This window comes from Dendrobates tinctorius, unplaced genomic scaffold (genome assembly GCF_039654945.1).
Source record: "Dendrobates tinctorius isolate UK_male_01 unplaced genomic scaffold, ASM3965494v1 ptg000011l, whole genome shotgun sequence".
Lineage (NCBI taxonomy): Eukaryota > Metazoa > Chordata > Amphibia > Anura > Dendrobatidae > Dendrobates > Dendrobates tinctorius.
In genome coordinates, this window is record NW_027361679.1 from 50,483,093 (window position 1) to 50,509,171 (window position 26,079).

Consider the following 26,079-nt stretch of genomic DNA (forward strand, 5'->3'; position numbering starts at 1 on the left):
GGTGATAATTCCATCACCTGTACAATACAAGGGAAATCCTGAAAACATGACCTGTTGGTGGGCCTTCAGGACTGGAGTTGGGGAACCCTGCTTTAGATTAAAGGAGTTGTGTGTGTGTTTTTTTTTAAATAAAATAAAATGGTGGAATGGCAGGTAATGCTTGCAAAAAAAAAAATCATTACTTACGTGTTGAAGCCCTGGCCACTCCAGCGATGCCTCTCGTCTACAGCGATGACATCCCATCTCCAACACTAGCCTGCTATAGCCAGTCACTGGTCTCACAGGTCATTCTGATTTAGTACCTGAACGCAAATACGCATGATTAATTACCGCAGTTAAAGGTAACCTGTCGTATAAAAAAGCACTATTAACCTGCAGATATGGCCGACGCCACTCCCTATGCACTGAGTGGTGACTGAAGCCGCCATATTTCTATGACTGAAAGCCAGGAAGAATAAAGTTAATTTCTTCCTTGTAATGGGGCTCTCTGTGTGGGCATCGGGCAGGTTCAGAACACTATTAACATGCAGATTAACCCCATATCTGCAGATTAATAGCATTTTTTTACCTGACTGGTTCTCTTTAAGTGTTGTAGATAGGATGCCACCATGGCAACATGGCCAGCAAAGAACTCCAGGAAGTAGTGGAGACGTGGGACAGGTGGGGAATAGTTTGTTTACGCAGCGTGAAATGACCGCCACTGGCAGCATGTTTGTACGGTCGACATTTGTTTAAAGGGAATCTGTCACCCTTTTTTTGGCCTTTCACCTGCCTGCATAGACATCGGGGTCTTATCTACAGCATTCTGTAATGCTGTAGGGTGGGCGGTCCGGTCCGATGGGTGTCGCAGTCCCGTCCGGCGCCTCCCTTCTTCATGCGATGACGTCCTCTTCTCCCGTCCTGTATTGGCTTCGGCGCAGGCGCACTGCTCTGCCCTGTTGAGGGCAGAGCAGAGTCCTGCAGTTTCCAGGCGTCGGGAGAGGTCTGGCGCCTGCGCACTGCAGAATTCTGCTCTGCCTTCAACAGGGCAGAGCAATGTGCCTGTGCCGGAGCCATTTCAGGACGGGAGAAGAGGACGTCATCGCATGAAGAAGGGAGGCGGCGGACCGGACCGCCCACCTCACTGAGTATAATATAACGTGTTTTTCTTCTCTTTCAGGTTACATCGGAGGCTTATCTACAGCATTACAGAATGCTGTAGATAAGCCTCCGATGTCTATGCCGGCAGCTAATAGGGGAAAAAAAGGGTGACAGATACCCTTTAATGACTCTGCTTTCGATGCACACTAAACGATCTGTAATTGATTGCGCATAGGCTACCATTGTATTGTTTTTGGCAGCAAAGTCCGGTTAACAACAGGTGATGTGCTGCAAATGCTGATCTGAAGACTATTTCACCTGACGATCAAGCATTCTGCTCATTTATCAAGTGATTGGCAGCCTGAGAGAGACTACACAATTATAATAAGCCTAGCTTTCCCAGGCAAGCTCACTCATGATACTTCTGGAGGAGTGTAAACGGACATTTAGTATTACTTGTACTGTTAAAAAAAGCTTTTCTGTAGTAGCCAGAGCTCGGGAGGAGGGTCACCAACTTGCACTGTAGAATGCTCAGACTATCTTCATGTGGATTCTCCTTCTCTTTTGGGAGATTCTCTTTTCTCTGACTCGGGACATTGAAGTAAAGCCTCCCTCACCTACTTGAAAAAAGCCAAGCACGTGTAGTCAGAATGTTGCCGAAAGTATACAAATTGTATATTTGCAGTCAAGTGGCCACTAGTGATGAGTGAGTATAGTCGTTACTCGGATTTCCCCGAGCATGCTCGGGTGGTCTCTGAGTATTTTGGCATGGTCCGAGATTTCGTTTGTGTCACCTCAGCTGCATGATTTGCGGCTGCTAGACAGCCTAAATACATGTGTGGAATTCCCAACAAACAGGCAACCCCCACATTTATTCAGCCTGTCTAGCAGCCGCAAATCATGCAGCTGTGGCGACACAAACTAAATCTTCGACCATGCCAAAATACTCCCACCCGAGCATGCTCAGGGAAACCTGAGTAGTAAGTATACTCGCTCATCACTAGTGCTCACCTGCTCTCGACAGCCATACCGGACAATCCTGACAATGTAAGGATGCAGACTTATCAGTAGACCGGACAACGCCTTTAGTCTCCAAACCTAAGTGTACATCCCTTAATAATATAATTTCTCAGGATATCGGCTGCTTCATTAATAGAGAACACAATGTTGTCCATAATGAACGGTTCTCGTATCCACTGTTCTATATAAAAATTAAATGGGATAAATGCAGGTTAATTTGGTTAATTATCAGATGTTATACTGAATTAACTTCAATTACAGACAGCAAAAGAAGGAAAATGAATGGGATAATTATCCAGCATATAGGTCAGTAGCTGCCTATTTCTTACATGACTGGTGTATTAGTGTATCTCACGTCTCACCAAACTAAAGGATTGAATGACTTGTTGGCACCCCTCTCCAGCTTCTAACTCTTGTGGCACATGCAACACAGGTTCCTTGGTCTCTGATACTGCTCATTAGAGAATAGTCAAAGTGCACGTCTCAAGAATGTCTCTGTATGTATGTATTTCGGTCAGATGGAATGAAAGAATCTTGTCCAAGCCATGATACACTGCCACAGACTAATATCCCTGCTTTTACAACATTTACAATGGGCACTAGGGGTTTAGGCAGAAAGCTTGCCCTGGCATCACCAAGCTTTTGGGCTGCCAAGTAGTAGCGTGAGTAGCAAACTTGATAATAAGCAAGACCCAAGTCATCCAGACCATCAGTATGATGATTGCCAAACATCTTAGGGTAAGAATATGTTTACACAAATATGATTAGCTGAATACATTTCTGATACTGAAAATGTGTTCCATGTATCTAGATGGGGTCGTTTCTGCAGCCTATGTATGTGGATTTCTGCAAGACCCATTTAGAAATCTTTGCAGCCAATTAGCAATGCATGGACTTATGGTCACGTATGGAACAGAGAGAAATTAAAGTTCCCTTTATTATAAATTAGAGCTGGAAAGTGTTTTATTACAGAACTGAAACCTATAAGATAGGCTGTGTTTCACAAGATAATGGAATAATCATTTTGTTTCAGTTACTTCCAATTGGCTTTGTGGAATAAATATATGTTATACAAAAACTCAGGCGGGAACTTTATTACAACCGAAAACCAATGCGAAAAACTTGGAGATTATGGTGCACTCCATATTTGCCCAAGAATTTGCAGTGACACATGCCAATTTTTTTTTACAAATCAGTAGGGTTTAATGTGATGTCGGGGGTCTTCTAATAGATTTGGTGGTTCTTGCTCTGTTTTGGTTGTCCTCAAGACTGGCGTATGTTTCCAGTAATGTATTTTTATGAGACAGCTGTCCATTTCTCTTTTATAATTTTCTATCCAATCTCGATCACTAATCTTCCTTTGAACTTAACACATGCTACTTCATAGTGTAGCTTAAAAGCTAAGCAGTATCTTTATAACCCTGTGCTATTTCTCACTCTGTATGTTAGTGAGAAGCACAAGCAGCTGCCGCGAGCTTCAGTTCCCGGCCTTGTGCGCCAGTTATGTGCATTATTCCCAAGCATTTCACATCAAAGAAATCTAAGTCAATGTTTGGGTCTCTTCATCTTCACAAAAGAAATTGAGGATTAGCCGCTTCATGCACTGGAAAATCACCATTTTTTTAGTAATGCGGGGACTGATTCATATGCTGTGCGTTTTAGGATGGATCCAAAATGTAATAGAGCTACAGTAGCTTGATAGATTTCATGAATGTAAAGGGTATGGAATACCAAAAGTATTACCTTGGCAGAAAATTCTACAAAAGTGCAAACGTTGGGTTGCACAAAGGGTCAAATGGGTTGCTCCTGGGTCGTTGGTTGAAATCTGGCAAAGGGTAATATCTGCATGTGTGTCCTGCTGGTACTCATATTTTTGTAGAATGGACATATAAAATCAATTTGGTTAATTGACTACTTGAAACTCACTATGGTTTGTGTTTGGGTAAGGAATATTCCAATCTGCAAAATCTGAACATAAAAGCACATTCCATGGGACAAACTGAGGTGCCTTCAAAACAACAAACGTTCCCCATTTTTGGGCATGTTTTCTGAAGACCTACCGTTTTTCCACGATAAGCAATACAAAACAAATAAAGCAAAGGGTCTTTTTTTAACAGAGTGCATGATATTGTATGCAACAAGGTGGATCCATTTTATGGCAAAAAGAAGAGTAAGAGGCCCATTTTAATTTTTCCATGGTCCTTTCTAAAGGCTTATGTAAACAGGTTTATAATCTGGGCTGTGTGTTTGTAGGAACGCTAGTTCCCAATTATCAGGACACTTAAATAGACCTGCAATAATCGCCCAACATATGAGCAAAAGTTTCCTTCACGAAGTATGATGATTTATTAGCAGGCTTAAAAATAATTGATATTGGCAGCAGATAGTCCAGTGTAAACTGGACATGTACTGCTGATAATGCGATCATTCTGTGGGCAAAGAATTCTAGTCTCTCTAAATAGACCAATCAAATGACCGCTGTTCAACATGCATGTATTCGATTGGTGGTCATTTAACGTCCTGAATTGGCAGGTGTAAATGATGTCCCATGTTATCTTGACAGCTGCATATTGGTACAAATTGCAACCAGACTGAGAGTCAGGATAATCTTATCCTTCTGTTCTAGATAGTGATCACTTTGGAGAATTATCACTAGCATTTTGGCACCAGTCATCCCTGTTTGTAAGAGCAAACAAGCCAGCAGCCACATGTAAATTATCAGTGTACCCAATGCTTACCTGAATGTTATGGCCCCGTCTCGCATAACGAGATCGTTAGCGAGATCCCTGAAACGTCACCGATTTTGTGACGGAACAGCGACCTCGCCAGACACATAGCGGCGACCGGCCCCCCCGCTGGATATCGCTGATCGTGCTTGAATGTCCTGGGCCATTTTTTGATTGTTGGCATCACGCTGGCCAGCATGAATCGCTGTGTTTGATGCGGACGAGCGACCTTGTTGGCGACGCAGAACTTAGGGACGCAGGTGGGAGTTGTCAGAAAAGCTGCTGTGTGACAAGGTACCAATGACTGCTGAGGTCGTTATACTGATCGCTGTATCATTGCTGCGCCGTTGAAGAGATCTGTTTTTTTGGCAGCTTACTAGCGGCCATGTAGCGACGCACCAGCGATCTTTACCAGGTCGTATCGTTGTCGGGATTGCTAGTGCGTTGCTATGTGAAACGGGACCCTTAGATAGTTTGTCAATCCAAATACTTGTAGTAGTTTTATTTGCATGTGCCTGGCAATCTGCCAATCAGTGAGTGAGATGGCCCTTCAGATGTGGAGGCCAGAAAGAGCTTAGACTGAAATCGGTAAATAAAATATTTGACCCCTTAACAATCTGTGATTGTTCATCACAAATCAGTAAGAAATGTATGAAGCCAGCTTCATACCAGGCAGATACCGGCTTGAGAGAGCCGGCATCTGCCTCTAACTGCAGCGGTTGGAGTTAGCTCCTCTCCCTGCAGTTTTACAGTTTAAATGCAGCTTTCAATAACAGAGAGCAAGATTTAAATGTTGTCATTGCCGGTGCACTGCTTCCATCGTTCTCTGTTATCACTCAGTTTAAATTAAAAAAAATCCATTCCTGGTCCTTTTTAAAGGGAACCTGTTACTATGAAAATTCAGCCCACTCTGCAGGCACCATATAATAGTGCAGGGGTCTATTGACATATATTTCTGTGAGAAATGATTCAGTATCACCTGTGCTTTATACATTTAAACCTCTGCTCTTTGTGATTTTGGGTCCTATCAGTGACTGACGGCTTTCTTTGTATAATTGTGCATACAGAGGTAGCTGACAGTCACTGATAGGACCACCCAGTGGCCCCAAAATCCCAGAAAGGGCAGAGGATTAAATGTATAAAGCTCAGGTTATACTAAATCTTTTCTCACAACTGTATATGAATCTGCTCTATAAAATGTGGCCTGCAGATTGGACTTCATCTTCATGGTGACAGGTTTCCTCTTAACTAACCTCTAACTGCACAGTTTAAAAAAAAAAAGAAAGAAAAAAATCCAAACATTAGTAGAAAAAAAAAACAGGAAAAATACAGCAATTTTGTAAAGATATATGTGAAACCACCCACTTTGGTAACAGACACCTTTTAATAAGCGTTACCTTGTATATTGTGGATTTTTGTTGGTAATACTTTCTCCTTTGCTACTGACTATTTCTGTAAATGTTATGTGGTCTAGTTTACAGAGATTTTTATCTATGCTCTATTTTTTATATCTCATTTGCAGGATGATCACACTATAAATACAGATAAAGCTGAAAAAAATCCAAGATTTACTCTCGTCTTCCTTGTGTCACTTTGAAGGAAGATATGAAGGAACCCTGTATCTATGAGCTCAGGGGTTTAGGTTGATTCTACTGCAAGTTTTCCTGTTCTCATTCTAAAACTGCACCATTAATCTTCACCTCCAGCAGCTTCTGGGCTCACGTTACAATCTATAATAACTTCAAGGCTAACGTCGGTTCCCTGTCATTGTACCTGCTGTATGGCAAAGTAAGAGGAATCACTGCTACACTCATCTACATTTTGTACTGTCCAGGAGCTCTGATTTCTTTTGCCAAAAGTCAAACGCGATGAGTGCATGACTGTATTGATGTAGTCTTTAGTGGGATCCTTCTCGGCTTTTCAGTACTTTTACTGGTAGTTTTTTTTTCGTATATCATTAGTTAGAATTTATATCTGTTGCCCTGGGATACAGCTCTTTAAACTAGAAACCGTCTTCTCACTGTAGGCTTTCTTTTATATCCCAGCACATCAGAGGTAGAGTATGTCTGAAAAGAACAAAACAGCAGACAGGAAGGCTAGGTCCCAATGGTACTCCTTTTTTTTTTCCAGTGGGGGTAGGAGAACAGGCTAAGTCAATTTTACATTGGTCATTTTCTTTGATTTTTCAATAAATCTCAAATTTAAACCAAAATTACGGATACAAACATGGGTGACTGCTTAGTATTATTCTTACACATAGATATGGTTTCTATAGGTTTCTAGTCATGCTTTTTCGTTTGCTTCACAATATGCATTTTAAATGTAAACAACCTTAAACACTGCCAACAAAATTTTTATCCTGTTAATGTATAGCAATCATATTCTATAGCACTATGTACTTAAAATTGCTCATTTTGCCCTTCTACCCAACTAATTGTTCTCTTTTCCATTAGGTCTATGGTATGATATGATTAAAAACTGACTAGCTGAATCCTGCTAAGCTCTATGTAGAAACAGGAGTTCAATTTTCCCTGTATGAGTCATAAGTCACTGCAAAAGTCTCTGTCAGGGAGAAGCATGGAGGAGCTTGGTCAGGACTTGAAGAGGGGAACGATAAATGCAGGACAAGAGACTTCCTGTTTCTACATAGTGCAGAGAAGAGATAGCTGGGTAGAAGGACAAAATGAGCAATTGTAAGTACACAGTGATGTATAATATGATTACAATATATTAAGAGGATAAAAACTTTGATGGGATATCTTCTTTAAGTCCTTTAAAGTTTTTTTTTTAAGTTTGTTCTATTTATTATGCTTACTAATATAGTGCCATCATATTCTGCAGCACTTTACAGAATTCATCATCACTGGGGCTCACAATCTAAATTCTCTATCAGTATATCTTTGGAGGAGACTGGAGTACCCGCAGGAAACCCATGGAAAACATACAAACTCCTTTGCAGATGTTGTCCTTGGTGGGGTTTGAACCCAGATCCTCAGTCCTAACCACCAAGCCACTTGCTGCCCTTACTATTAATAACCTATCCTTCGAGTAGGCCATTGATTTTAGAACTTTGGAGGTTTGACAGCACCCTGTTTGAAGGACCCACAGACTCTCGATTGTTTACACTGCTTCATACATTTAAGACAATATATTATCTTGGGTTTTTGTGACTAAAATCAGATATTGAAACATATTTTTAAACATCTGTTTTTATTTTTTTGATTTAAGTTTTTTTTAGTATCTTCAGTAGTGACGAGCAACTTTGCCTTTTTTAGGGTCGAGTCGGGTTACATGAAACCTGACTTTCGCAAAAGTCGGGTCAAACGAAATCAGCCGACTATAGGGAAAAGTCGGAGGCCGACTGAAACACGAAACCCAATGCAAGTCAATGGGGAAGCAAAGTCGGCAGAGAGTGGAGGACAGTAAACACTCCTACAGTGCCCATTTCAATGCCAAAAACATCAATTCTTATTACTGAAGCTTGTCAACCTTAATTTACTTCATAATAGTTACGCATTGAAAACTGGGGGTTATTTGACTAAAGTTGTGGGGGGGGTAGGGCTGGCTCCAGGTTTTCGTGTGCCCAGGGCCAAAGAGTGTCAGTGCACCCCTTTAACACATACCACAACTCATGATGCTCCGATACGGCACAGAAATATAGGTATAGTACAAATTACAAATACTTCACTGCTTACATGACTTGACTGATTTATTTTAAATTGTACAATAGCTCAAAAAAAGGACAGTATATTACTCCATACAGTATTATGGCTACCACATTGTGCGCCATACAGAATAATGAGCCCCATATATTTCTCCATACAGAATAATTGGTCCCATATAATGTTCCATACAGTATATGATGAGCTCCACATAATGCTACAGTATATGATGGTCCCCATGGACGATGCTCCAGTGTGTTATGGGCCTAAATAATGCTCCATATATAATGGGCCCCATTTCTAATGCTCCAGTGTATAATGTGCCTCATAGATGCTGCTCCTGTGTCTGATCTGCCCCATTTAGAATGCTCCAGTATATGATGGGCCCCATTTTTAATGAACCCAGGCATGGTATGTGAAAAGAGCTCCATGGAGTAATCTGAAGTGTGTGCTGCCGCATCCTTCACTTTTGGTGTGGGTGAAGGACACAAGAAAAGGGGTTGCTCCTGACCAGAAGCCTGCACTGACGACTCAGTGCTTGCATTTTTTGAAACTTCAGAAGAGGAGGCGATAGAGCTGGAGGCTGTTTCAGCAATGTAAGCCAAAAACAGTTCCTGATGCTCCGTCTACCTACTCCCAGAAAAGGGAGCCTTACAGGCCTTCCGGAGCTACACCATGACGCAGGCTCAACATCTCCTGCTTTAGCTGCTATTGTGTTTTTGGCACTACCAGCAGATACACCACCACCACCATCAGTACCAGGTGCCCCCCCGCCCACATCCGCGTCCTCTTCCTCCATACTTCCTCATGTTTTGGAAAATGGACCCAAAATACCAGCAGATATATGGTCCAGTATCAGAAGCGTACAGCTCTATACAGTCTAGGGATAACAGTAAATCTCCGTATATATTTCATGAGTCATACACAGTCGCTCACAGGCTCAGTATGGATTACACAATAAAATAAAAAGTAGAAAAAGGGTACAGTATCACCAGATACAAGGTATCTATAGTATAGTATAAACATTCTGAATCTCCAGTATGGATTACACAAGAATATGAAAAGCTGTAAATGGGTAATGTTACACAAGCGTCCAGCTGTATACAATGTTGGGGTAATCTTAAATCTCCAAATATATTTCCGGAGTAACAGACAGACGTTCACAGGCTCATTATGGATTACACCAGATTCTAAATAGCAAAAATGGTTACTGTATCAGACGCGTACAGCTGTATACAGTGTTGGCCAAATTTGAAATCTCGGTATATATTTCCGGAGTCACCCTCAGACGTTCACTCATTCTGGGTTTGAACATAATAAAAAACGCTGTAAAAGTACTGGATAACAAGATAGCAAGTATATATATTATAGGGTACAATTGAAATCTCCGTATACATAGTCCCGTAGTCACTCTCAGACGCTTACTCGGTATGTATTTGACCGTAATACTAAATGTCGAACAAAGGTACTGTATAACAAGATACAAGCTATATCGAGTATAGGGTAAAAATTGGTATCTCCGATTCACCGTATACATAGAAGGTGTAAACCACACACGTTCACTCACTATGGATGATACCGTAATAAAAATTTTGAACAAAGATACTATATCAGCACATACCAGGTGTATCCAGTCTAGGGGTAATTGTAAATTTCCGTCTATACTTCCGGAGTCAGACACAGACACTCACAGGCTCAGTATGTATTACACCAGAATTTAAAAAGTAGAAAAAGGGAAAGGTATTCGAAGCGTATACCAGTATACAGTGTTGTGGTACTTTTAAATCTTCATATATATTTCATTCTCAGCCAGTCCAGACTCTCCGCTACTGGAAACTACATGGATACAAGTACAGACGGAAAGTCGAGTGTTAGCAGAAATTTGAGAATTACTCATCGCGGGAAAACCTCCCGGTAGCTGTTGAAAGGCGATGCAGACCCTCAATTACTGTGTCTGTGGAGACAGCGAAAACGGTTCTTTGTGAAGAAAGGATTGCTTTATCGCAGTAGCGTGGATCACATCACCGTTACTCGTCTCCATCAAATTGTGATCACAGGGAGAGATGTAGACATGGTCCTCACTGCCTATCATGATGTGTCTGGTCATTTTGGAGTGCAAAAGACAGAAGCCACAGGCCGTAGGCGATTCTATTGGATTGGCATGAGAGGAGACATTGAAAAATGGTGGCAGGAATGTCACACGTCTGTGACTATCACAACTGTGAAAGATGACCCTAAAGCACCACTGCATCCGCTTGTAAGTTGACGTCCATTACAAATGGTAGCCATTGATCATCTGAAGGTAGAGGCCAGCAGGACAGGCCATAGCTACATCTTAACTATCATCGATCAATAAACCAAATTTCTAGTGGCCGTCCCTGTGAAGGATTTAACTGCCCAGACTACACAGCTGTGGAGCAGGGAGAGGTAAGTATTCCAACTTGCAAGTGCTGTGGCCATGACCAAGCAGGGGGGGCACACTCGTGGGCGACGGTACTGGCACAGGGCCCCTCATAGTACGCTGGTTTGTCTGACGGCGAGTGGGCCCTCCCACCGTCAGAGACACTGTATTGTACTATGAGGGGCCCTGTGCCACTGCTGTCGGCCATCAGTGGGCCCATCCACCTGTTCAGAGCAACGGCACTTGCCCGGGTGCGCCAGGGGTTGACCCCAGCCCTCGGGGGGGGCAGCCCGGTTAGGGAGGTTTAAAAAATGGCATATGTTGATGTGTAGGCTGGACATCCAGCAGCTGCAAATGGCGGAATTGGGCAAGTCCGAGGAAGAGGACAAAAGCGAGGCAGTGTTCTGGCAACCTATGTGTCATCAGGGGAAGGTGGGACAAAATCTTTTGAAACCCATGCATGGTTCATTTTAATGAAGGTTAGATCATCAACATTTTGGGTCAGCAGACGGGTCCTTTTTTCTGTCAGGATTGATCCAGCAGCACTGAAGACTCTTTCAGATAACACACTAGCAGCAGGACAAGCGAGCTCCTATAAGGCATATTGTGCCAATTCAGGCCAGGTGTCTAGTTTAGAGGCCCAATAGTCAAAGGGGAATGATCTGTGAGGGAGAACATCGATATGGGAGGAGAAGTAGTTTGTAACCACAGTTGACAACTGCTGTCTCCTGTCACTTTTAATCGATGCAGTATTAGCAGTTGTGTGAGCGTTACTTGAGAAATCAGTCCACAACATGGTCATGAAACCCCTGTCTCCAACGCCACTTCGGCTGTGTGCACCATGAACACCTCTTCCATTGTGCCCACTACGGCTCGTGGGAGAACCAGCACCGCTGCTGTGTGCTGGGAAAGCCTCAAACAAACGGTTTACCAGAGTTGCTTGTTTGTTAGTCAGTATTATCTCTAGGTTCTCCTGTGGCATGATGTTCTGTAATTTGCCTTTGTAGCGTGGATCGAGGATGCTGGCCAGCCTGTAGTCATCATCCTTCATAATTTTGGCAATGCAGGGGTCCCTTTTTAGGATCCGCAAGGCATAATCGCACATATGCGCCAATGTTCCAGGTGTCAATAATGCACTGCCACTGCTGGGTGGAAAGGAGCACTTTCTGGCAAATCCACATCCCTACAGTCACGCACAAACCCTGTACCTTACCTTGGAACGCCAACATTTTCTCTTACCCCATCAGAAGCATCCTCCTGCCATCTTCCTCTTCTTCCTCCACCTCGTCCAGGACAGTTCCCTAACCAGACAATGGCTGACTGTCAGCAAGGCTTCCCTCCTCCTGTTCCTCCGCTGCAGACACCAGATCCTTAATGTGCATCAAACTTTGCATGAGCAGACGCATAAGTGGGATGCTCATGCTTATGATGGCGTTGTCTGCGCTTACCAGCCGTGTGCATTCCTCAAAACACTGAAGAACTTTACAGAGGTCTTTCAGCTTTGACCACTGCACACCTGACAATTCCATGTCTTCCCTCAAACTGCATGCCCGTGTATCCTCCCACAAATGCATTACAGCCTGCCTCTGTTCGCACAGTCTCAACCTTGTGCAGGGTGGAGTTCCACCTTGTTGCAACGTCTGATAAGGCGGTGCTTGGGGAGGTGGAGCAATCGCTGCAGCTTCTGCAGACGACTGGAGTGTACAGGCGAGCGACAGATGTGCGAGACGCTGGATAATTATTAAGGAAGCACTGCACCACCAGGTTCAAAGTGTGAGCCAGGCAAGGTATGTGTGTGAGTTTTGCAAGGGCTATGGCTACCACAAAATTACGGCCGTTATCACTGACTACCTTGCCTGGCTCAAGATGTCGACTGCTCAGCCACGACTCAGTTTGTTGCTGCAAGTAGTCGACCAGTACCTCCGCGGTGTGTCTGTTGTCGCCCAAAGACATCATCTTTAACACAGCCTGCTGACGCTTACCACTAGCTGTTCGATAGTGGGACACTGTTATGAATGAGTCACCGTAGGAGGCAAAAACTGAAATACTAGCTAAGTCCAGAAAACCAGAGAAGTTGGCAGCTATCGGATTGCAGACCCCTGAACCTATCAATAACAACTAGCAGTAGCCGTGGGGGGTTCCTGCGGTGCCCTAGACCCCTTGATCACAGCCGGAGGACTAAATAGCCTAAACACAGAAAGGGAAATCTAAACTGCCCCAGAGCAGACCCCAAAGCAATAGGCAGCCCCCAACATATAATGACGGTGAAGCAAGATGAAATAACACTCACACAGATAGAAAGATAGGCTGAGCAAATGATGGGGCCCAAGCTAACTAAATAGGACAGGATAGAAAAGCTGCTGTCTGCAATCCGCCAAAACCCTATCAAAACAAGTGCCAACAGACTGATAGGGAAAAAAGCCCTGAAGACGCTAGGCTTCAAAAAGACTATATCAGTACTCAGGTATTTTCTGAAGACAGAGCAAAAAGGAATTCAGCTCACCCCAGCAGGGGATGGCAGAAATCCAGAAAAACAAGGCAAAACAAAACCAAAACACAAATGCAAAAAGTAGAGCAGAAAACTTAGCTTTTGAGGAGCAGGAATCAGACTGGTCTCCTAGAATCCCTCTGAGAAATCACCAGCAAGGCAGAAGGGCGTCGGCTGCCTTATATCCAGTCAGCAATTCCAGTCACCCAGTCATCATCATCCTGCTCAGTTGCTTGGTAATAAGCCTCACTACCTTCCTTCACCAGAAGAGGGAGTTCATCAGACCTCAATGGTGAAGGGAAAAGTGAACTCACAACAGGACACCTCGTGTGCAACACTGCCAGCTGCAGATGGAGTGCTCGTGCGACTGCGCTCTGTGGACGAGCTTTCGCTTATGGAGGAGGAGGAGGGTCGAAAGCCTACAGCCAACTGTTTCCTATACCGTGGGCTAGGCAGCACTGTTCCCCCGCCGCTGTCCCCTGTGGAGCCTGCATCCACCACATTAACCCAGTGCGCAGTGATGGACACGTAACGGCCCTGGCCATGCCTACTGGACCATGCATCTGTTGTGAGGTGCACCTTTCCACTCACTGATTGCTTGAGTGCATGGACAATGCGGCCTTTCACATGCAGGTGGGGGGCTGGGATGGCTTTTCGAGAAAAGATGTGCCGACTGGGTAGGTCATAGCGTGAGGCTGCGTAGGCCATGAGCTTGTGGAAAGCTTCGCTTTCAACCAAACGGTAGGGCATCAACTCTAATGAGATTAGTTTGGCAATGTAGGCGTTCAAACACAGTGTACGCGGATGAGAGGATGAGTACTTTCTTGTCCTACTCATGGTGTTGCAAAACCATTGTGATTCCCTGAGTTCTTTGGCCTTGCGACGACACCTCAACATTTAGTGCTGGTGGTCTGCTTAACCATGGCGGTGGCCTTACAGTGGGGGAAGCGATGGAGCGTTGCTGGCTACCTTCAGTCGGAGCAGGTGCACATATGCCTCCTGAGGTTTTGTAGTCCGTTCACGCTTGCAAGTGCATGTTGATTAAATGTCTAAGCATGCAACTGGTATTCAAATTTCTGAGTTGTTTACCTCGGCTAAAGGTCCTTCCGCACTTCTTACAGGTAACCTGTACCTCATCAGTAGGATTTTGGACAAAGAAGTGCCACAGTGCACTCTTCCTACTATGGTATACATTTTCTGGCCTTGTACGCTGTGCTAAGTTGACTGTCTGGCCAAGCTGTCCTGCAACTCTTTTAGTTTTTGGTCCACGTTTTTGGACTGCTACGGGCCTGCCAGATAACCGCTGCTGTGATGTCAATGCCTGCTGCGGATCCTTCTCCTTATCTGAACTATTCCCAGTGCCACCCTCCCCCAATGGATGCCAATCCAGGTCAAGAACTGGGTCATCCATCACCTCCTCTTCAAAGTCATCTGCACCTTCCTCTTTATCTTCCTATGTGTCACCGTGTAAGGTGGTATAGTATGCAGGAAGGGGCACCTGAGTTTCATCAGGGTCAGATTCTGGCTCAGTAGACTGCGAGGGCAATGTAGTGCTCTGGGTCAATGTACCAGCAGAATAATCTAGCAGTGGCTGTGCATCAGTGCACTCCATGTCAGATTCATCTTGGACTGAGGAATTCAGGATTTAACTGGATAACCCAGGCATGGTATGTGAAAAGAGCTCCATAGAGTAATCTGAAGTGTGGACTGCCGCATCCTTAACTTTTGGTGGGGGTGAAGGATACAAGGAAAGATGTTTTTCCTGACCAGAACCCTGCACTAACGACTCCGTGCTTGCAGGTTTCGAACGTTCAGAAGAGGAGGCAATAAAGCTGGTGGCTGCTTTGGCAATATATGCCAAAATCTGTTCCTCATGCTCCGGCTTTAAAAGCGGTTTAACTACTCCAAGAAAAGGGAACCTTATAGGCCAGACGATGGCGCAGGCTCAACACCTCCTGCCTTAGCTGCTATTGTGCTTTTGCCAGAACCAGCCGATGCACCATCAGTATCAGCCGCGCCCCCCTGCCCATGTCCGCGGCCTTTTCCACCATATTTCCTCATGTTTGGGAAAATGTACCAAAAATACCAGCAGAGAGATTGTACTGTATGAGGAGCGTCCAGCTGTGTAAGGTGTATTAAAAAAATTAAATCTACGAATATATTTTCTTAGTCACAGACGCTCTCCCAGTATGTATTTGACCGTAATCCAACAAGCAGATATACGGTACTGTATCTGAAGTGCACAGCTGTATACGTTTTTTGTGTAACTAACAATTTCCGTATATGTATTTACGGAGTATCACACACACACGCTGACTCTGTATAGATGTGACTGTAATGTGAACAGCAGATATACAATACTGTTTGAGAATCGGACAGCTCAGTACAGTGTATGGAGAAATGGAAATGTCCGTATATGTATTTACGGAGTGCCACACACACACGCTGACTCTGTATAGATGTGACCGTAATGCGAATGGCAGATATACAATACTGTTTGAGAATCGGACAGCTCTATATGGTGTCTGTATGGAAAATTGTAAATCTCCGTCTAATTTTATATGGCGTGACACACGCCGTCTCTGTATAGTTTTGACCCTAATCAAACAGCAGATATGCGAAACTGTTTGAAAACCGGACAGCTCTATACGGTGTAGGCCTGGAAAATTGGAAAATCTCATCTGTTTGTCACACACAGATACCTTGTATTTGTCCGTGATACCAGCCGGTACACGGTAGTGTGTGAGGAGCTTACAACGCTTTACGGTGTGTGAAAAAATGAACGCTCGGTAACTGACCAGAACAAAATAATAAAAGTTGGAGTGCTTTGAAAAAAGCAGTTTGAACAGCAGTGTGCACACAGCAAAGGAGCTATCAGGTAGCCTTAAAAGGCTGGCTAATCACCACCAGCGCTGCTGCACACAACAAAAATCCTCCCCTTTCACTGCACACTAACTGTACAGTGAAAATCGCTATCACCAGAAGCTATTTTTTTTTCTTCTTCCCTGCCTAACGCTCTCCCTATTAAGAATCAGCAGCAGCACCTCTCCCTATTCTAAGATTCGCAGAAGTAAGATGGCGGTCACGGCCTTTTATAGCCACTGTGACGCCACACAAAGCCAACCTCACGCTATGGTCGGGTTTCGATCGTCGAAACCCGACTTTAGCTAAAGTCGGTGACTTTTGAATTTGACCAACCCGTTTCACTCAACTCTAATCTTCAGCTATTCAAGATCATGGTGGCAGTTGTATTGCCTAAGCTTTTCTTAGCTTCTTTAGTTATACACTACCGTTCAAAAGTTTGGGGTCACCCAGACAATTTTGTGTTTTCCATGAAAGCTCATACTTTTATTAATCAAATGAGTTGCCAAATGAATTTAAAATCTAGTCCAGACATTGACAAGGTTCGAAAAAAAGATTTTTATTTTTAAATAATTATTTTCTCCTTCAAATTTTGCTTTTGTCAAATAATGCTCCCTTTGTAGCAATTACAGCATTGCAGGCCTTTGGCATTCTAGCAAATAATTTGCTGAGGTAATCTGGAGAAATTTCACCCCATGCTTCCAGAATCCCCTCCCACAAGTTGGTTTGGCTTGATGGGCATTTTTTGCGTACCATATGGTCAAGCTGCTCCCACAACAGCTCAATGGGGTTGAGATCTGGTGACTGCGCTGGCTACTCCATTACAGATAGAATACCAGCTGCCTGCTTCTTCCCTAAATAGTTCTTGCATAATTTGGAGGTGTGCTTTGGGTTATTGTCCTGTTGTAGGATGAAATTGGCTCCAATTAAGCGCTGTCCACAGTGTATGACATGGCGTTACAACATGGAGTGATAGCCTTCCTTATTCGAAATGCCTTTTGCCTTGTACAAATCTCCCACTTTACTAGCACCAGACCATCACAATACCTCTACCATGCTTGACAGATGGCGTCAGGCACTCTTTCAGTATTTTTTCAGTTGTTCTGCGTCTCACAAATGTTCTTCTGTGTGATCCAAACACCTCAAACTTGGATTCGTCTATTCATAACACTTTTTTCCAATCTTCCTCTGCCCAATATCTGTGTTCTTTTGCCCATATTAATCTTTTCCTTTTATTAGCCAGTCTCAGATATGGGTTTTTCTTCGCCACTCTGCCCTGAAGGCCACCATCCCGGAGTCGATTCTTCACTGTAGACGTTGACACTGGCGTTTTGCGTGTACTATTTAATGAAGCTGCCAGTTGAGGACCTATGAGGCGTCAATTTCTCAAACTGCAGACTCTAATGTACTTGCCTTGTTGCTCAGTTGTGCAGCGGGGCCTCCCACTTCTTTTTCGAGCCTGTTTGTGCTCTCCTCTGAAGGGAGTAGTACACACCGTTGTAGGAACTCTTGAGTTTCTTGGCAGCTTTTCGCATGGAATAGCCTTCATTTCTAAGAACAAGAATAAACTGTCGAGTTCCACATGAAAGTTCTTTTATTCTGGTCATTTTGAGAGTTTAATAGAACCAACAAATGTAATTCTCCAGATTTTCAACTAGCTCAAAGGAAGGTCAGGTTTATAGCTTCTCTAATCAGCTGAACTGTTTTCAGCTGTGCTAACATACTTGCACAAGGGTTTTCAAGGGTATTGTAACCATCCATTAGCCTTCTTATACAGTTATCAAACACAAAGTACCATAAGAACTCAGGAGTGATGTCTATTGGAAATGGGCCTCTATATACCTGGGAAGATATTGCATTACAAACCAGATGTTTGCAGCTAGAATCGTCATTTACCACATTAACAACGTAGAGTGTATTTCTAGCTTCATTGGAAAAAACTGTGCTTTTCTTTCAAACATAAGGAAATTTCTAAGTGACCCTAAACTTTTGAACGGTAGTGTATATTTTACATCAGTCACAAGGACCATAGGAAACAGGAGACCGGAGATGTTTATTGACTATCATGGGAGCTTTTTCCAGGCATACTCTGTGATCTGTGGAGGGAGGGGGAGGGTCAGCTGTGACCATTGACTTTTGTGAATTTTGTGATCCTGTATTATCCTTCAGTGATGCACAAAACATGCTCGGATGGGGACTTGAACATATTATTAGAGCACACCGAAGTCATTTGGTTAGCACCAGAGCATGCTCAGATAACATCTTATCTGAGCACGTTCTCTTATCACTATTATCCTTCATTTCATTGTAATATTGTATGTGACAACTTTGAGGTCACTGAAATGAGATCTCTATAAAGCAGTGACAGCCTATAAAGGTCCCTATACAAATTTGATGCAATCATTCAGCTGACAGCTATCTCTCCCAGCTCCTCTGTACACCATCCTCGGTTGAGCACTCTTGAGTTCTTCATGAGAAAGCCATTGCCAGACTCTTCCTGTAGCGGCTTTTCTCCAGAGATTCCAAAAGGAGTATGTGCCAAAATTCAGCATGCTGGATACTTTTCTCCCTTAGTATCTTCTGTAAGGGGAGAGTTGTGAGATTCCTATACTTAAAAGACTATTGGCCGATCCCAATGAAATATCCACATTTGGCCAACTTTAATCTAACTTGTATGGAGGCCTTTAGACTTAGTGGCCAGAGTGGAAACTCAGCAATGAAAAAATATTTGTAATGTGGGAGAGAATAGGATTTTGAGAATTCACCATTATCCATTGTAGTCCTAAATCATGAAATTAAGGAGCATATGTGACCCATAGAAAACATTCTCAGAACTCAACACAATCAAACACTCAACAGAACCTCCTGATCTCCATGAAGACCATCTGGGCATTGCTGAAACCATTGAAAACCAGAGTTAGGCTGGTTTCACATTCGCGCTTTTTAAGCGCACGCACGGCCGGGGGTAGCTCCGCCCCCGAGCCGGCTCTCTGCCCGGCGTGCCCGCCCCTTCCTTGTAGCGCCGCCTCCTAGCGCACAGCGGCGCCTGCGATCGGCGCACCCTATCTTTAGCATAGGGTGCGCAGATCGTGCGCAGGCCGTGCGCTAGCTGCGCTTTGACCTGCGCTGCGCACTTTTGACGGTGCGCCGTGCGCGCCAAAATCCGAAAAGTTTGATTTTGGCGCGCACGGCGCACCGTCAAAAGTGCGCAGCGCAGGTCAAAGCGCAACTAGCGCACGGCCTGCGCACGATCTGCGCACCCTATGCTAAAGATAGGGTGCGCCGATCGCAGGCGCCGCTGTGCGCTAGGAGGCGGCGCTACAAGGAAGGGGCGGGCACGCCGGGCAGAGAGCCGGCTCGGGGGCGGAGCTACCCCCGGCCGTGCTTGCGCTTAAAAAGCGCGAATGTGAAACCAGCCTTAATGGATGTTTTTGTGACACCTCTCCGTAAATGTGTGATAGGACAGAGGGGAAAGGAATAGAGAGATAGGTGTAACCTATTAAGAATAAAAAGGGGCCAAGGTTATTTGAAAAAATGTACAGCAGCCCTTTTTGCTTCGCAAACCTGCATTGTCAGCTACAAAAGGTATACAAATAAGAAATAAAACTTTATAAATGGTTTGACTGAAGGTGTATTACAAGTTTATTCCACAGTTATACGAGAATCTTTTTTTTCTTTTTTAGTTATAGCTTACCACTGGCAGTAATTGGATCTACACTTAAAGTGCAGAATTCTGAGCATCATTTGAGAGATATTGTACACAACATAAAGTTTTAGAGCTGAAATGCCTTGGGGAGACATGTTCATGAAATTAGGTAGAATGTTAATATAATGACTTAATAAAGCTGCTGTTCTTTATATGTGTGGTTCTCCATATGTACTGTAGTCTTATATTGCTGACTCTCTAGGTGGTGGCACCCTATTCGACCCCAAACCTTCTGCTGTTTACAGAACCCCCACATAGACCTAAATATCATTTTACACTTAGAAAATCCATAACCTGCTCTTATTTCTTGAGATAAGTTTACTATATCCTACATACAATTGTTGCCAGTGTTCCCAGACTGACTCGGAATGTGTGTTCAGTGGCAGTATGATTTGTCGTTCCAGATTTATAATCTTACCTAAATTATTTATTGCTTTGTATCACGGGAAGATAATTGAAATGTAAGAAAAGGATTGCCATGTCTCTAGAAACAGGGGCATAATACATGTAAGATATCCAGAGTGTATGCATGTAATGAAAGTTCTAATCTTTTCTATTTAACACTGTATGTGGTGACACGTTGTGGCTTTCAGAATGAAGAATGTGAATTGTATCTATCAATCTGAACTTGTGCATACATATATGCTGGAATAGCATGTGCCAGTTGGCTTCTATGTCACTGATTGGCAGACGCTTAATGACCACAGTTCTTTAAAATAAATGCAGTCGCTACTCATCTGTATATTACAAAAAAAAAGTTGTTTTTTTTTAAGGAAATATATAGGATGAGCTAGTATGCAATTTACCAATCTGTACCTACGTGATATCACAACTTTTTATGGACATCTGTATTCCAAATAATGAATCATATTGTTCTGCCTTCCTCCACATATGTTGCTGTGTGGATTTCAACATACAGCTAAACCCCATCCACTTCCATGATGTGAACTTGGAAACAGTGAACGATGAAGGTGGACAATAATGGTGGACAATGTAAGATCACAGAGTGGACAGTAATGGAGTGGTAAAAACTACTGCAAGGGAATAAACAGTGTATCAGTACTGGCAGATAACAGAGACAACAGCATGATACAGGGTGCAATTAACATCAGTAACTGGGGCTTTACAGAAACTGCAGAGAAATGGCATAATACAGAAATGCTGCAACACTGTTCTACTCTATACAGAAGTGCAATCTATCTGTAAGCAGTGCAAAAGCATTATAATAAAGTGCAGGATACATTGCACAATATACCTAACTACACAGTACATTGTACGGTGGCTGCATATACAGATTCTTATATAACACACAGGTACTTTTGAACCTCACCGGAATTCGCTGTTCAGGAGCAGTGCTTTGTAGGGAGAGTCAGGAACACGTGTGTAAGACTCAAAGGTCTGGGAGAAAATGTCTGCAAGCCTTCTTACCCAGGAAACTAAGGGGGCGGTTCTAATCAGAACACACTGTTAAAGAAAAATGCTCACTTTATCCAGGAGCAGGACAAATGGGCAACTAATGGTTATAACTAATGGTTATAACTGGTACTACACTATGAATTAACTTGCTGCCCAATAATGGGCAGAACATACAGTCATATGTTAAAGTTTGGGCACCCCTATTAATGTTAACCTTTTTTCTTTATAACAATTTTGTTTTTTTGCAACAGCTATTTCAGTTTCATATATCTAATAACTGATGGACTCAGTTATATTTCTGGATTCAAATGAGGTTTATTGTACTAACAGAAAATGTGCAATCTGCATTTAAACAAAATTTGACCGGTGCAAAAGTATGGGCACCTCAACATAAAAGTGACATTAATATTTTGTAGATCCTCCTTTTGCAAACATAACAGCCTCTAGTCGCTTCCTGTAGCTATTAATGAGTTCCTGGATCCTGGATGAAGGTATTTGTGACCATTCCTGTTTACAAAACAATTCCAGTTCAGTTAAGTTTGATGGTCGCCGAGCATGGACAGCCCGCTTCAAATCATCCCACAGATGTTCAATGATATTCAGGTCTGGGGACTGGGATGGCCATTCCAGAACATTGTAATTGTTCCTCTGCATGAATGCCTGAGTAGATTTGGAGTGGTGTTTTGGATCATTGTCTTGCTCAAATATCCATCCCCTGCGTAACGTAAACTTCTGCTGATACTGAGTTGAATCCATGCGACCCTCAACTTTAACAAGATTCCCGGTGCTGGCATTGGCCACACAGCCCCAAAGCATGATGTAACCTCCACCAAATTTTACTGTGGGTAGCAAGTGTTTTTCTTGGAATGCTGTGTTTTTTAGCCTCCATGCATAACTCCTTTTTGTATGACCAAACAACTCAATCTTTGTTTCATCAGTCCACAGGACCTTCTTCCAAAATGTAACTGGCTTGTCCAAATGTGCTTTTGCATACCTCAGGCGACTCTGTTTGTGGCGTGCTTGCAGAAACGGCTTCTTTCGCATCACTCTCCCATACAGCTTCTCCTTGTGCAAAGTGCGCTGTATTGTTGACCGATGCTCAGTGACACCATCTGCAGCAAGATGATGCTGCAGGTCTTTGGAGGTGGTCTGTGGATTGTCCTTGACTGTTCTCACCATTCTTCTTCTCTGCCTTTCTGATATTTTTCTTGGCCTGCCACATCTGGCCTTAACAAGAACTGTACCTGTATTCTTCCATTTCCTTACTATGTTCCTCACAATGGAAACTGACAGGTTAAATCTCTGAGACAACTTTTTGTATCCTTCCCCTGAAAAGCTATGTTGAATAATCTTTGTTTTCAGATCATTTGAGAGTTGTTTTGAGGAGCCCATGATGCCACTCTTCATAGGAGACTCAAATAGGAGAACTACTTGCAAGTGGCCACCTTAAATACCTTTTCTCCTGATTTGATACACCTGGCTATGAAGTTCAAAGCTCAATGAGGTTATAAAACCAATTTAGTAAATCAGGAAGTCAGTAAAAAGTAGTTAGGAGTGTTCAAATCAAGAAAATGATAAGGGTGCCCATACTTTTGCACCGGTCAAATTTTGTTTAAATGCAGATTGCACATTTTCTGTTAGTACAATAAACCTCTTTTGAATCCAGAAATATAACTGAGTCCATCAGTTATTAGATATATGAAACTGAAATAGTTGTTGCAAAAACCAAAATTGTTATAAAGAAAAAAGGTTAACATTAATAGGGGTGCCCAAACTTTAACATATGACTATATATAGTACACTAGCAAAATGCTGCCACACAACTCAGAATTGCGAGATTTGGTCTAAATGCCTATTGGATGTGAGCAGCGATTTCATCATAGAATACAGAACAGATATTACTATGTCTTATGGTTCAACTAAAACTTTGATTGAGCACTTGTCCAACAAATTAAAGGAACAGGTTTTTTAGTATGTAACACAAAAGTGATGGGTTAAGTAGGCACATGACTATAGAATAACAAGCTAATCATTCAAAACATACATTAATAAATTTGCAGGAAAGATGAGATTTTTGTCCTAGAATCCCTTATTAATAAAATTCACAATAACTGTCAGAAATGTGGGAAGAATAGAAGAGAGGGAAGAAAATGTAAGTTTTAGGTTTGCATGATGACTGACCTTAATTTCCATCTAGCAACCTAATTCGGTCAGTGGTCAGCCAAATAGTAATTGCTGGAGAGACCCTAAATTAAGCCTAAGGCCACGATATGGTCAAGAATTATTGTTGCCTAATGCTTTAATCAACTTCAAATAGCGCTTCCCACCATAACAAACAAAATGAGTAGGTTAATGATCTCTACAGGTATGATAATTTGCCATCTAACCCTGCTTAAAGAAGCACTCATATGAATCGAGCGCCAGGCTCTGCATGTCAGCCAGAAGTCTTTTACAATGTAAGTCTATGGAGTCTTGTTTTGATACTCTATAGACTTACATTGTAGAAGCCACTTCGGGGTCACATAGAGCACAGTGTGACCCAGGGAGTCTGCAGAGTGGTGACATCATCCAAAAGAGGAGCAGAATGGCGCTGCAACCTGGAGAAGATGGCGGTAGGGGAGTATATTCACCCAGTGACACAACATTACAGACACACATGCACAGGTTTAGTTAAAAAGTAAAAAAAAAAAAAATAATGGGAGGATTTCTTTAATCTTCTAAATATGGCCTGGTAACATAAACATTAATGCAATTTTTGAAGAAACACCAATGTTCCACAGATGTAAATAAAGCCCTATAGAAATCATCAGGTCTAGCACTTTCTGCCATGCATTGACCTATATGATAATAGATGGAAGTGTTGTCTTACACCTTTTCTAATTGAGGAGGCCAATTCATGTCAAGAGAATCCAACTGACTTTAACTTGAGCTGAAAAGCCATGATATAGCATCATAATCGACTCTCATGTGGTCACCTCTGAAAATCCCCAATAGCCAATGGTATCTGTCAAAACTTAGAGCTAAAAAGCAAAGAGAATCTCCAGAGACCATGTACTGGAGAGCAAAGACATGGTCTCATCCCAGGACCCACCTGTTCTTTATGGATGACAGAGAGATTGAACTTCATTGTGGACCAAAGGCCTTGTTCACGCGGGTTTTGTAACTTTCATTATTTTCGTTATTGCTAGAGCCTTTCCAGTTTTCTTGGTTCTTTTACTTAATGAAGCCTAACTGATGTTGACAGATAACCCTGATTCTTATGGTTCTTTTACATGAGCAGATAATCATTTAGCCAATGAACGCGTGACTAGCAAGCGATGTTTGTCAAGTGTTTACACAGGATGAGAAACGTGAATGAGATGGTTAAATAGCGATTGATACATTGTGACATTGAACATGCACGGTTTTCACACGTAAAGATAAGTGTAGGTGTGTTCCAATGTTCAAATCCCATTAGTGATACTATTTATGTCAAATTCATAAATTATTGTACATCCATTTCCATTTATACTGTAGAAGGAATATGTAATCGAATGCTATAAAATGTTCGATAATCAAGTTCACAGTTATATGTTGTGAGTTCATTTTCCCCTTCATTACTGAGGCCCGAGGAACTCCCTCTTCTGGTAAAGAAAGGTAGTGAGCCTGATTATCAAACACCTGAGGCTGCTGATGATGACTGGCTGAGTGGAGTTACTGACTGGATATAAGGCTGCCGATGCCCTTCTGCCCTGCGGGTGATTTCTCTGTGGGATCCTTGGAGACCAGTCTGAATTCCTGCTCCTCTAAAGCTAAGTTTGCTGCTCGGCCTTTTGCATTTGTGCTTTGACTTTGTTTTTCTGGATTTCTGCCATTCCCTGCTGGGGTGTGCTGAATTCCTTTAGCTCTGTCTTCTGAAAATACCTGAGTGCTGATTTAGTTTTTGAAGCCTAGCTGCTTCAGGGCCTTTTTCATATCAGCTTGTTGGCTTATGTCTTTGATAGGGTTTTGGCAGATTGCAGACAGCAGCCTTCCTGTCCTTTCCTATCTAGGTAGTTTTGGGCCCCGTCTTTGCTCAGTCTATCTTTCTGTCTGTGTTAGTGTTTTCATCTTGCTTCACCGTCATTATATGTTGGGGGCTACCTATTGCTTTGGGGTCTGCTCTGGGGCAGTTTAGATTTCCCCTTTCTTTCTTTAGGCCTATTTAATTCTCCGGCTGTGATCGAGGGGTCTAGGGCATCGTAGGAACCCCCCACGGCTACTGCTAGTTGTGTTGATAGGTTCAGGGGTCTGCAATCTGATAGTTGCCAACTTCTCTGGTTTTCTGGACTTAGCTTGTATTTCTGTTTTTGCCTCCTACGGTGACTCATTCATAACAGAATCACCCGCCATACCGCGGATCCTAGGGTACTCAATAGCAGGAAGAATTGTAAAAAAAAAAAAAGTGTGTATATTTTTTTCTCTATATCTCTGAGGCCGTAGGGGGAATTTTTTTTCTCTCAATGGAGATAAAGCAATTGTCTGATCGTGTGGAGCAGCTCACTGCGGAAGTGCGGGGAATTTCCGCCTACCTTGCTCATTCACATGCTGCTGAACCAAAGATTCCTACACCTGATGTATTTTTTGGGGATCGGTCTAAATTTTTGAATTTCAAAAATAATTGTAAATTATTTTTTGCCTTGAAGCCTAACTCGTCAGGGAGCTCCGCGCAGCAGGTTAAAATTGTCATCTCTTTGCTG

The 26,079-nt window shown here is 42.9% G+C and overlaps 1 protein-coding gene across 1 annotated transcript in view; it reads left to right on the forward strand.

Annotated features, from left to right (window-relative positions):
• The window catches only part of FRAS1 (Fraser extracellular matrix complex subunit 1), a 692,624-nt gene that overhangs the window by 226,547 nt on the left and 439,998 nt on the right, over positions 1 to 26,079 (forward strand). The gene's annotated exons all lie outside the window — the stretch shown is intronic.